Source organism: Rhipicephalus microplus, chromosome X (assembly GCF_043290135.1).
Source record: "Rhipicephalus microplus isolate Deutch F79 chromosome X, USDA_Rmic, whole genome shotgun sequence".
Taxonomy (NCBI): Eukaryota; Metazoa; Arthropoda; class Arachnida; order Ixodida; family Ixodidae; genus Rhipicephalus; species Rhipicephalus microplus.
Window position 1 is genome coordinate 264828403 of NC_134710.1, and position 5462 is coordinate 264833864.

General features: G+C 46.1%; 1 non-coding gene across 1 annotated transcript; it reads left to right on the plus strand.

The window, feature by feature from the left end:
- The first annotated feature begins 1718 nt into the window (after window positions 1-1718).
- Window positions 1719-1791, plus strand: TRNAV-CAC (transfer RNA valine (anticodon CAC)). The gene has a single exon. It is a non-coding gene; the product is annotated as a tRNA-Val (tRNA).
- The last annotated feature ends 3671 nt before the right edge of the window (window positions 1792-5462 follow it).

The following is a 5462-nucleotide window of genomic DNA, read 5'->3' on the forward strand; positions in this document are numbered from 1 at the left end:
TCACTAGATCGGCGTGTCATACTTCAAGGGTTATTAGATCATAAGCTAGACATGAATTATGGGCAGGTATAAATCTGCATGAAAAAAGCGAACCGGGGAAGCCGGAACCAACGTTTTTAGTATAGCAGTTCCTGCGCCCGGTGTGCGGCTCTTTCAGTACTGTTCGACTGCAGCACTACTGCTACGGGCAACGCGGAAGGCATCAGGCGGCGAGGCGCGGTCACGCCACTGAACACTTCTAGTACACTCTAGCGTTGCATAGGCTGTTGCCACACTTGCAAGGTCAGTGTTGCCAGACTAACACCAAATTTGGCAAAGGATCTGTATCCTGTAGTTGTGGCTTCTCCGTGAGGATTTGGTGTCGTCCGCGGCGCAATATGCGAGTGAATGACCGACGCTGGCCATTTTATTTAACGGAATGAACCGCGCCTTGCGGACGTTGGGGCGCATTCTCTTGCTGTGTGTGCTGCTGTGCAATTAGGAGGTCGTGCCTCAGAGTTAGGGAGTCAACGACGCGTCTTCCGCCGTGCATTTTGCGAGTGCGATGAACTTGTCCAAGAGTGTGTGTGCGACGTAATCAACGCAATGAACCACGCGTTACAGAAGTCGGGTCGCGTGCTCTTGCTGTGTGCGCAGCTGTGCAATTAAGAGATTGCAACACAGCATTAGGGACGACGGCGAAAACTGAATAGAGTCGCAGCAGGCAGTGCGCTGCCCCCCCCCCCCTTTTTTTTTCTCAGCTGATCGTGCCGCGTCGACCGCGTGGCACGACGGGGATGCTATGCTTCCCCTAGCCGTGTCAGCACAAGACATATCGTTCGAACTCGTGTAATGTGACAAATAAACGTCCCAAGGCTGGGTAATCGGGGTACATCGGATATGCTACAGCTATATACGCCTAGAAGGCTGCTTTATCGACGCAGTTTGAGCGAATTAAGCGTGACCCGCGTACCTGTAAATAGGACTCCGCTGACCAGCCGCCGTCGCTTGCAGGGCCCCACCCACAATAAATACAAACTACCGAAATTCCAGTTATTGAATGCTTATGCGGGTATATATATATATATATATATATATATATATATATATACCCGCATAATTAATTATATATATTATATATATATATATTATATATATAATTATATATATATAATTATATATATATATATATATATAATTGATTTGATTGATGGTTGATTGATTTGTGGGGTTTAACGTCCCAAAACCACTATTTGATTATGAGAGACGCCGTAGTGGAGGGCTTCGGAAATTTTGACCACGTGGGGTTCTTTAACGTGCACCCAAATCTGAGTACACGGGCCTACAACATTTCCGCATCCATCGAAAATGCAACCGTCACAGCCGGGATTTGATCCCGCGATCTGCGGGTCAGCAGCCGAGTACCTTAGCCACTAGACCACCGTGGCGGGGCTATATATATATATATATATATATATATATATATATATATATATATATATATATATATATATATATATATATATATATATATAGTCCATCGTATACAACCTCATTAGGTTGTATACGATGGACTATTGATCAGCTACCCGCTCGTATTAATTTCACGTGCTACGTGACGCCACATATGCGCAAAAAAGAGTGTTTCACACTCGTCGCTTGGCTTATAGATGGCGCTAACTGACGCTCCTACTTCTAAATTCACATACAAACCCAAAAAAGTGGATGGAGGGAAGATCGCTGTGATAGCTCAGTGGTTAGAGCATCGAACGCACTATTCGAAGGTCGTTGGTTCGATTCCTGCTCACGGCTGGTTATTTTTTCACCCACTTTTTCTTTCTCCTTATTTACATTCCATTGGTTCTAACAACTTCCCCTAAACATTCCTTGGCATTACTGTCTGTTAGATCTCATATATATATATGAGATCTGACAGCTGTATTTCCAATGAAGGTGGTAATGCCGTAGGCACATGTTGGTCTCAGAGTTAAGTGCACGTTAAAAAACCCTAGGTGGTCGAAATTCTCGGAGTCTTCCACTAAGGGATCTCTCATAATCATATAATATTTTTGGGAGGTTCGATCCCACATATCAAATAATCAACGCACGACCATTCAGTAAGCATGTGCGTAAACCACTCCACGCTACAGAACCGTCAAAAGTAAAACAGGCTTGTGTAGGCACCGATGAGTCGTTTGCACATGGCTCGACAATTCCTGCAGTTACCCCAAAGAACAGGTGATTTACTTCACAAGGAGGAAATTGTACCTCCTTGCGGTGCCATGTGTAACCTTTTGCATACATTTTGTCTTTTGGAGGAGCAAAGAGCCATTTTTGTGGCAACTGCGAAGTTACTCGGGAAAACTTTTGTGTGTGCGTCTACATCTCTGTGAGCCAATCTTAGCTGCGAGCCCATCCTTGAAAGAGAACTAATCAGTGCGATGCGTATGTGCTTATTTTCGGTCAGAGCTGTATTTAAAGCTGTAAAAGAGAATTCAAGTTTAATGAAAACTAACTAGCCCAACTCCTAATTAGGCCTTCATCGTGCAAATGGTCACAGTCTCTCACCTTCTGCTTGGTCAGGTGGGTCTATGTGCGTGGTACGTTTTGAAGTTGTGTTTCCCACTGGTGTGGCGGCTTGGGCTAGTTGGTATGGCATGATGATAGTTAGCGCGAGAACAAAACGACGACACAGAGACACTCGTGTCCTTCGTCTCCTTCTTGTCTCTGTGTCGTTGTTTTGTTCTCGCGCTATAACTATCTTCCCACTGGTCTTGAGTCTGCTGTTTTATTCTTGGCTACTTTGCAAACTGCTGCCATCACTCCTAGTTACCATAAGCAAGACTGATCAGATTTATCACAGACTAAAGCGCAAACCTTTTTGTGGCGCTTCTAGTACGGCAGAACTAAAGCATTCGAAAAGATTAGTCAGAATCATGGGCCCATAGCAGCTTCAATAAAGCAGCGATGACGATTTTCATTTTAAATGAAAGAAAACAATTTTCCCGGCGCAACATATGCTCTGACTGGTCCATAAAATGGTTCCCCGTTCCCATCAATAATGAAGCAAGTACAAGACGCTTTCGCGCCTTTTACTGTAGCCCGCTTTGCAATGCTACAGTACAAGGTGTGAAAGAGTCGCTTAGGTGGTCCGCACCGCAAGGAACATTCCAGTAAATCATCACAGCAGACATTTAGAAATAAATTACTATAACAAACATTCCCAGGTAATATTTTTATTTCCTCGTAACAATATAATTGAGGAATTACTGTGGTAAAAAAACCTTTGCCTTTGTTGTTGGGTTCCCCAGCTTGCAGCTCACATTGACTAATGTCAAAAGAGGAGGGGGGGGAGGTCTCGAGCCTCTCTTGCCCCTCCGACTGATACGCTTATGCATCAACTCTTCTTGCCTTACTGCTCTTCTATTTCTTCCCACCTTAACCTATTTCTGCCAACCTGCATGTTAATATAGCCTATGTCTGATTTAGCTCGGCCCTTGTGCTTACGTCCATTTCTTCTCCAACGGACCCCATGTGGCTTGAGTGCGCGGTGGTCGGTAGTTACCGACCACCACGCGCTCTGCTGGCTGAACTCAGAAATATCCATCAGGGCGCCTTGGTTGCTGGACTTTGCACCTGCAAGAGCTTTCCCCATTCGGTGGTCTACAAACCTGGCCGCTTGCACCATGACGCCGATTGCCTCTCCCGCTACACTGTCGACGATCCTGAGGACACCGACGCGCCCACGGAGCACTCCCATCTTGTCAGTGTTCTACTTCCTCACCATTCGGGAAGGACAGAAACGGGATACACTGCTGTTTGGCAACATCAGCCATGCGGAACCTTCGCCAAATGACGTTTTCGACCGCCACGTTGTCCCTCAAGAGGGAGTACAATACCGCCGCAATTTCCGACCTGACGAGGCTGACCTTCACATTGTTTTACAAGCACTTGCGGCGCTGTGTCCTCACCGAACTTCACGACGCTCCCACAGCTGCACACCTAGCACGTACGAGAGCGTACGGCGCCGTTTCTTCTGACCAGGCCTTGCTCACTCGGTACGCCGACGCATTGCCACATGTGAGTTATCTCAACGTCATAAACCACCATCGCTGCGACCCGCTGGCCATCTTCAACCAATCAACATACCCGCGCAACCGTTTTACCGTGTTGGGTGAGACCTGCTTGGTTTTTTTCTCACATCAAGATTGGGGGGGGGGGGGGGGACCTGGTGGATAGCCGTGATTACGGATTACGCTACACGCTCCATTACGCGTTCTCTACCGACAAGCTGTGCAACCAACGTCGCTGACTTCTTGTTATGGGACGTTATATATTGTTCACTATGCCCTGAGATAACTCCTCTCAGACCATGGCCGTACATTTATATCCCAAGTCATTGCGAACATCCTGCGTTCTGGTTCCACGCAACACGCACTGACCACCACTTACCATCCTCGAACAAACGGCCTCACGGAAGTCAATGAGCCTCAACAGCGTTTTCTAAGTAAAATCACTGCACGATTTAGGTTGCTTTTGTGAGCACATAGGCGCACCTCTCTTGAAGCTTTATGGTCACTTATATGCATGATCATACAACTTTCAAACAGCCCTACAGTTTTCATGGGCTTTTTTTTTCAAAGGAGCACCGTAAAAACAAAAAAAAAAACAAACATCGTACTACAGGTGACAGGCCAAAAGTGGCAGTCATTCCTATCTTTACAATGTCTCACAAAAAATCAAGAAGGTATATAGGAGCTCGTGCTAGCACAAGGTTGGTGTTCTCGGCGGCAATCAAACTGCGGGTCACTGTGCAAAAAAAAAAGAACGCCCCTGCTTGCATTTGCAAGAAGCAACACGCTACGAAGGTTATCGCGTGCAAGACTGTAGCCATTCATGAAATACCGACGTCTTGCCGTGGCCTCTACGTTGGTCAAACGGGTCGCTGCGTGAATGACCGGCTCGAAGAGCACAAGAACACTCGCAAAGACCAAACTGGATGTAATCTACTGTGACGAGCGCGAATCACTCCGAGGTTTAAACACACGACCATGTTACGTAGAAATTGTCATTTCCGCACCCGGAAGATTCATGAAGCATTCGAAATACATTTCATTTAGCCACTATGTGTGAGCGCACCATCCATCATAGTATTCAACAAAAAATTATCCCCATGAAACAACTTTGCATCTACTGGTTGAGACGCCAGTGCAGTGCCTCCATTTCCTTCAGCTGCTTTATTTTTTCCTGTCCAAGGCGTATATATTTCTTCACACAAAACAAACACTCGTGTTGTTAGCCAGTGCTCGGTCCAGTTGGGTTACTTCTCTCGTTTAATCACGCCTTTTTTACGATGAACTCATTATCCTTCTTCTCTGTGATTACAACTGTATCTTCTGAATCACGTGAATTCACAAAAGTACATCGTTACCCGCAGTGGTTAACTACTCGTTATGTTGATCGACCACTGGCCTATTGTGGCG